General features: G+C 38.9%; 1 non-coding gene across 1 annotated transcript; it reads left to right on the forward strand.

Annotated features, from left to right (window-relative positions):
- The first annotated feature begins 5,372 nt into the window (after positions 1 to 5,372).
- Positions 5,373 to 5,479, forward strand: LOC148860899 (small nucleolar RNA R71). Its single transcript, XR_016095275.1, has one exon. It is a non-coding gene; the product is annotated as a small nucleolar RNA R71 (small nucleolar RNA).
- Positions 5,480 to 8,431: the final 2,952 nt, after the last annotated feature.

An 8,431-nucleotide genomic window follows, 5' to 3' on the forward strand; every position in this document is an offset into this window, starting at 1 on the left:
CCATCTGTACACAGTTTTGAGACAGAAAACAAATTTCTCCTTAAATTTTGTACATAAAGACAATCTCTGAGTACAATAGTTCCTTCTCTAAAAAGTAGCTCTACAGTTCCAATGGCCGCGGCTGCAACAGTTGTAGTAGTCCCCAAGTAGAGTGTGACTTCTCCTTTACTCAGCCTTCTGCTTAACTTGAACCCCTGCAGTGAATTACACGCATGAGTTGAAGCTCCAGAGTCAATACACTAGGACGCAGAAGCTACCAACTGATTGGTTTCTATAACACAAGTTTTGAAATTACCTTTCTTGGATTCTAGGTAGGCAGGACAGTTCCTTTTCCAGTGGCCGGTCTTCTTGCAAAAGTGACAGGCATCTGATGCTTTGCCATTCTTTTACTTCTTGCCCTTAGTGGCTTTCTTCTGAGGCTTCTTTGCCTTCCTCTTTCTCTTGCCTATCTTGCTAGCTTCAACAAGCATAGCTACAGGCTCATCCTTTCTAATCAGTTCTTCGGCTCTTCGCAACATATTACTGAGCATTTGCAAGCTGACATTTAGCTTGTTCATGTTATAGTTCATAATGAGCCGATTAAAGGAAGGAGGCAAAGAATTAAGGATAGCCTCTATCTGGGTCACAAGGTCCAGCCCGGATCCAAGAGTCTCTAGTTCATTGGTATATCCCATCATCCGAAGACAATGGTCGTGAACTTGTTGGCCCTTGGTCATTTGTGTGGTCATAACTGTTTCAAGACCTTTTGTCGAGTAGAATGATTCTGCTCTTCATACATCATCCTGAGACTGTCCAATATGTCCTTGGCAAGTTCGATATGATCGAATTGCCTCTGTATCGGGTTGTGCAAAGAGGCAATGATGTAACACTGGGCAAGGGAGTTTTTCTCCTCCCATTCCTAATAGTCTCTCCTTTGGGCCTCAGAAGCCCTATCGCTCAGATGCTCTAGGGCAGGATTCTTTGCCACTTTGTCTATCTTTTCAGAAACTAGGACCAGCATAAGGTTCCGGTACCAGTCGGCATAGTTTGGGCCCTTAAGCTTGTTGTCGTTAAGAAGCTTTGCAAATGATCCGTTTGCCATTTTCTGATAAAAGAGCAAACATCAGTCCACAACCTAATTTGATTCATGTTCATTACATAGATATGGATTTTAATCTACGTTCCATTTCAATTTATTCATCTCTTGAGATTTCCCTCATTTCTCAGTGACGGAGACTACGGGTTGTTTCTGGAAATGTGGGAAATCACATAGGGTGCATGGAGCCAACTGTTTTAGCTGCATAACCCCACCACCTTTCTGTGAAGGATCATATCCACACATCATATGAGTTTTCCCTTTGGCCTTTGTCAGACAAGGTTCAGAGCCATTTTCAGGTAAACCTTTCTGTCCAATGAGTGCTTAGCCATCATATTCATGAACGTCAAGGTACCGTGAGAGAGTTCCTATTTTCAGGTGAAGCCCCTCCCACATCGGTCTATGATGCCCCTATCATCTTATGAAACACTTAGACAAGCCCAACAGCAAATGGACAACCCATTTTTTGGTGCATTTCCTCATTACTGAAGGACCTATCCTCATTCTAATGATGGAAGGTGATAGCTATAAATATATAACTCTAGCAGGTGCACTACTTATCATGTATTTTAATACTATCGTTACCACGGGGATTTAACAAAATAAGTATTAGAATCACAGTCTTGCCTAATTATTTGGATAGTCAAAATTTAGATTTAAGGAAACAAGAACTACTGAAAATAAAAACTGAAACAAAGAAAAGTAAAAACAAGGGTGATCACTAATCGAATATGCAAATGATGGAATCGCTAGGACTTTTGGTCCACCTAACCAATGCAATGAATGTTGATAGGTCCAATTATCGAAGACTAATTGTTATTCCCATAAGCTGAGATTTTCACAAAATTATTTAATATTCTCTCTCGAGATATACTAACTCTTTTTTCTCTTGGTGTGAGTGCGTTTTGTGCTCCATCTCACACGAGTTTTTTTTTTTTGGATTACATGTTCTAATACATGAACTCATTATCGTGGTCTCAACATGCCTAACAAAACAAGTTCTAGAATAATCAACCCCTGTTTGTCCGTTAGAAGCCAAATGTTCACAAGGGTTAACTCTATATTGCATCTTGCCCGTTGATCATTCAAACTACTGAGATGCTTTCCCTAGCCAGAAATTTCAGCTAGATTTGCCTGCATCCTTTCTTGTCTATCCTCCCTAAGCACATGATTCAAGGTGGTTTACAATCATTCAAAAACAAGTCTCTAAGGAGCAGAAATTTCAAAAGGAAAGGTAAAAAATGATGATTAAAGCATGCTAGAGTTCAAAAAAATTTTATCAACCCCTTACTCCTCCCCCACACTTAAGATATACATTGTCCTCAATGTATGGACTATGCATGACAAGAACAAGGAGAGAGATTTAAGAGGACTTCCCTGAATGTCTCGTTGAGATCCTGCAGATGTGAGATACGAAGAAGAGAAAAACACACTCATAAGAAATAAAAAAAAATTAAAAAATTAAAAAATTAAAAATTAAAAAATTAAAAATTAAAAATTAAAAATATATTTTTTGGATAAATCAAGAAAATAAAAATATATTCATTAACATGGTTAGGCTTTTCATAGCCCTAGCAAGAAACAAATCAGTTCATGATGGAAGAATTAAAACAAACAATGGGGAAGAAAGAACTCTTGAATTCGCCCATGGTGCTGAGATCTCCTCTTCTTGGACCTTTCTTGAACCCTTCTTGACTGATTGCTCCTTGCTTCTTGATTCAAATCAGAAGTTGAATGATTGAATGATTCAGTGATGCCTAAAGCTGGTCCTTCCCCTCCTTTATATAGCTTAAGGGGAGGGGGTGGTCTCTTACTTCCTCTTGAAGTTTATTTTACAAGAATAGAAAGTCATTTTCTTATCTCTTTATCTAATGAACTCGATCCTTTTATCTTTCTAAGATTACATCAAGAATTTAGATCTGGAAGGACTCTTCTCAGTTTCTTGTTCTTGGATTCGTAATAGACCTCCTCTGCGAATTGGGCTTCAGCCAGGTTTTTCTGTGAGTTGGGCTTCAACTGCAGATTGGGCCTTCCTACGAAATTGCCCCAACTTCGGGCCTGGATTTGACTTCGATGCAAGCTGAATCTGCGAAAGCCCACATAAAAGTTGTGGCTTTTTCTCTTATCTTTCCAGTGGATCTTAAATCAGCCTATTCGGAGTACAGAGACACGAGTTAGGCCCAAATCACTGAACGATGTCGAAACTGCGAAAAATCATCTGATATTCTTTCTTTGCTCTTGATGCCTTCTTTCATACCCTGGACCAAAATACAAGAGATATGAGTCCAAATAGATGCTAATTTAGTATAAAAGACAGAATAATCGGGGATAAAAATATGATAAATTCTACTCTCATCCGATTTTTAATTTTTAATTTTTTAATTTTTAAAATTTTAAATTTGTTTAATTTTTTAATTTTCTATTGTTAGCACGACCTAAACATAACCTAAAAGCAAAAGGAAAAAGAAAAACAAACTTCCCTATCATGAAACCGACCTCTAACTCTCTTGGTTGCAGCTTTCGATGTGCTCCCCTTTCATCCATCATGGGCGGGTTCAGATCTGGAATAGGGGCCTGCAAAGCAGAGGGTAACAGTTTCTCATTAGGAATATAATGAGCATTACCTTGTCTTGGCTTGAACCCTTCTTGGTTATCCTCTAAATAGTTCATCGCCTTCTTTACCTCTTCCTCCATGACCTGCATGTTTTTACATGAATTAATAATGTAGCTTTTAAAGGGGTCATCTAATTTAGATGTATTAATTTCAGTTGCACCAACATCAAAGCTATTGATTGCATAAATTTTATGTTCAATTGTGTTGGGATGTTCCATGGTTTTAAATACATTGAACACCACTTCTTCACCATTGATTCTAAGGGTAAGTAGACCTTTTCACACATCAATTAAAGCATCACTAGTAGCAAGAAAGGGTCTCCCTAAAATTAATGGCATCGATCTATCCTCCTCCATATCCAACACAATGAAATCAACAGGGATGATGAAATTTCCTACTTTAACTAAGACATCTTCCACTATTCCCCTAGGGTATTTAGTGCTTCGATCGGCCAACTATAGGGTAATAGTGGTAGATGTTAGTTCATGCAATCCCAGCCTTTTAAAAATAGAGTAGGGCATTAAATTTATACTAGCACCAAGATCACATAAAGCTTTTTCAAATTCAGTTTTCCCTATGGTGCAAGGTATAGAAAAACTCCCTGGATCTTGAAGCATTGGGGGCAATTTATTTTGAAGGATGGCTGAGCATTCTTCGTTCAAATTTACCATCTCACATTCCTCCCATTTCCTTTTATTTGACATTACCTCCTTCAAGAATTTGGCATATTTCGGCATCTGTGACAATACATCAAGAAGGGGGAGATTAATGTGTATTTTTTTGAAAACTTCTAAAAATTTCTCAAATTGTCTATCTAAGTTAGCTTTCAAAATTCTTCTAGGGTAGGGGATAGGGAGTTTAATTTCATGTAAATTCAGTTTAGATGTACTTCCCTCATCCTCCTTTTGCAGATTGGCCACATCAGCTTTCTTGCCTTCTTTTTGGATTTTGCCAACTACCTTCCCGCTTCTTACGGCTATGGCGTTCACATGCTCTCTAGGATTCTTTTCTGTGTTGCTGAGCAGCCTTCCTTCTTTCCTCTCTGATAACATGTTCACAACCTGCCCCATTTGAGCTTCTAAGTTCTTAATCGATGCTTCATGGCTTTGGAATCTTGTTTCAGTAGCATTGATGAACTTAGAAATCATCTCTTCCAAATTACTCTTTTTTTCTTGTGGGGGCGGCTGTGGTTGGAATCCAATGGGTGCCTTTTGCTGATTGTTGCTCCATGAAAAGTTTGGATGACTCCTCCACCCTGGGTTGTATGTATTTGAATATGGGTTGTAGTTTGACTTGCCAGCATGAGAGATAAAATTAGCATTCTCATGGAAAATAAAAGGACTGTTCAATTGACAATCAGAATTAATATGTCCTATTTGTCCACATAAATCGCATGAGATGCTAGATGGTGTACTAATGGTTGCAATACTAAAATTATCCAATCTCTTATTTAGGTTGGCAATTTGTGTAGATAGGGATGCAAATGAATCAATGTGGTGTACTCCCCTCTGATTGGTTCGATCATTGCTCCACTAGTAGCTATTTGATGCCATCTCCTCCACTAAGTCATATGCTTCCTCTGGAGTTTTCCTCATGATTGTACCACCTGCAGCTGCATCAATAATGGATCTATTAGAGGGGGTAAAACCATTATAAAAGGTTTGTATTTGTCGCCAAATTGGTATCCCATGGTGAGGACACCTCCTAATCATCTCCTTGAATCTTTCCCATGCTTCATACAGGGACTCCCTCTCAAATTGAGCAAAAGTAATAATATCATTAATTAATTTTGCTATTTTGGAGGGTGGGAAATATTTAGCCAAAATTTTCTAGGTTAAATCATTCCAAGTGGTGATGCTTCCTGTAGGGAGTAAGTTGAGCCAATCTTTAGCTCTATCACGCAATGAAAAAGGAAATAATCTTAGCCTAATCATATCATCACTAACTCCATTGTGTTTAAATGTATCACATATTTCAAGCAAGTTAACGATACTTGATAACCCACTAAACTGAATACTAGTTTGGATCATTCGAATTATTGCAGGCTTTATTTCAAAACTATTGGCATGGATGGTAGGCTTACAAATGCTGGATGTTGCCCCATCAATGTTTGGACAAGCATAATCCAAGAGGGTGCAATTTCCTTCTGCCATCTCTCCTTCAATCTCTATGGCTGGTTCACAAATAACAACCTCTTCTCTTGATTTTCCTTTCTTGGTCCTTTGCAATAAGCGAAAGGTCCTTTCAATTTCTAGATCAAATTCAGCTAACCCTTCCTGTCTAGTGCGTGTCATGCACTAGTAAATCTGAACCAACAAAAAAAAAAATTTCAAATAAACAAATAAAAATAAAAATAACAACAGAAATAGAAAGAAATAAAAGGAAAATAGAATAATAATAAAAAAAGAAATAAAAGGTCCAAATTAATCAAGGTTAATAAATTCTAATATTATTTTAGGATTAAATCCCCGGCAACAACGCCAAAAACTTGAGAGCTATAAATATATAAATCTATCAAGTACACTAATTATCAAGTAGTATAATAATATCGTTCCCACGGGGATTTAACAAAATAAGTATTAGAATCACTGTCTTCCCTAATTATTTGGATAGTCAAAATTTAAATTTAAGGAAACAAGAACTATTGAAAATAAAAACAGGAACAAAGAAAAGTAAAAACAAGGGTGATCACTAATCGAATATGCAAATGATGGAATTGCAAGGACTTTTGGTCCACCTAACCAATGCAATGAATATTGATGGGTCCAATTATCCAAGACTAATTGTTATTCCCATAAGCTGAGATTTTCACAAAATTATTTAATATTCTCTCTCAAGATATACTAAACCTACGCCCATCAGGAAACCTTATCTCCATTGTACTTCCTATAGACACAGGGTTCATCCGGATTCTGTTCAAAGTCAAACGATTTGACAGCAGAGTCGAAATGGATGTTCCAACTTCTAGAAGCTTTGTTAAATCCATAAATGGATCTATTAAGTTTACATACCATGTTTTCCTGACCTGCAGCAATGAAGCCTTGCAGCTACTGCATATAGATATCTTCAGTAAGATCTCCATTCAGGAATGCAATTTTGACATCCATCTGCCAAATCTCATAATCATGGTATGCTGTTATAGTTAGCAGGATCCTAATGGATTTAAGCATGGCCATAGGCAAAAAGGTTTCCTCATAATCGATGCCCTCTTTCTGACTGTACCCTTTCACCACCGGATGAGCTTTGAAGGTCTCAACCCTACCATCGGGGACTTTCTTCCTCTTGTAAATCCATTTGCAACCGATTGCTTTTACCCCGAAAGGTGGATCTACTAGAGATCAGACTCCATTGGTCTCCAATGAGTCCATCTCTGCTCTCATGGCCTCCACCCACTTCTAGAAATCTATGTCCAACATAGCTTCCGCATAAGTCACGGGATCCTCCTCACTAGTCAAGGTTTCCACTAGGTAACTATCTTGGTCATAACCATAATGAACTGGTGGCCTGGATACCCGAGTGGATCTTCTAGGTTGGTCACTACCTGGAACTTGTGGGACACCTCCCATTGTTCCTGAGCTCTCATCATCAAAAACAACTTCCTGATGATGGGTGTCTAGGATGTAATCGGTTTCCAAGAATTGTGCATTTCGACTGCAGAACACTTTCTGCTCACTTGGGTCATAGAATAGGTAACCTACAGAGCCTTTTGGGTAGCCTACAAATAGGCAACGATTGTTCTTAGATTCCAACTTGTCTGCACTTATTCTTTTAATGTGTGCTGGACAACCCCAAATCATCAAGTGTCTAACACTTGGTTTCTTTCCGGTCCAAAGTTCATATGGAGTATTTGGAACCAATTTGGTTGGAACCCGATTCAGCACGTCAATCGTAGTCTCTAATGCGTTACCCCAAAAGGATGTGGGTAACTCTGAGTGTATGAGAAGTGACCGGACCATATCCAATAAAGTCCTATTCATCCTCTCTGAAACACCGCTAAGTTGTGGTGTAGCAGGAGGAGCTAATTGTGATACTATACCATTGTCCTTTAAGTAGTCGTTGAATTCGTTAGATAGATCGCCACCTCGATCTGATCGAAGGGCTTTAATTTCTCTCCCTAACTGTTTCTCGACCTCTTGTCTGAACTCTTTGAATTTTTCAAAGGATTCAGACTTATGTCTCATTAGGTGCCGTAACCATATCGTGAGAAATCATCGGTGAAGGTGATGAAGTACACATGTTGATTCCGTGTCTTAAAACTCAGGGGACCACATACATCAGTGTGTATAAGGTCAAGTGTGCCTGTACACCTTTCAGGCTTACCGTTAAATGGCCGTTTTGTCATCTTGCCTTGTAGGCAAGGCTCACAGGTGGGAAGATCTTCTACAGTTAGAAAATCCAAAGGACCATCCTTTACCAACATTGTGATTCGGTCAACACCGATGTCGCCAAGTTGGTAATGCCACAGACACGTGGGATTAACTGTATCATGGGCTCTCTTCTTGGGGATTTCAACCAACATAGTTTTGGTTATGTTAGTTTATGAATCAGGACGCCCCCTCTACCAACAATCTCTCACAGTACGTGGTACTTCCTCTCGATGTGCTTCGACTTCGAGTGGGGTCGTGGCTCCTTAGCCTGAGCAATGGCTCCATTGTTGTCACACAACAATGGGATGGGTGATGTGTCGGATGGACCTACTCCCAACTCAAGAATGAACTTCTGCATCCATACGGCTTCTTTGG

Source organism: Nelumbo lutea, chromosome 4 (assembly GCF_056320005.1).
Source record: "Nelumbo lutea isolate HS-2025 chromosome 4, American lotus-T2T, whole genome shotgun sequence".
Classification (NCBI taxonomy): domain Eukaryota; kingdom Viridiplantae; phylum Streptophyta; class Magnoliopsida; order Proteales; family Nelumbonaceae; genus Nelumbo; species Nelumbo lutea.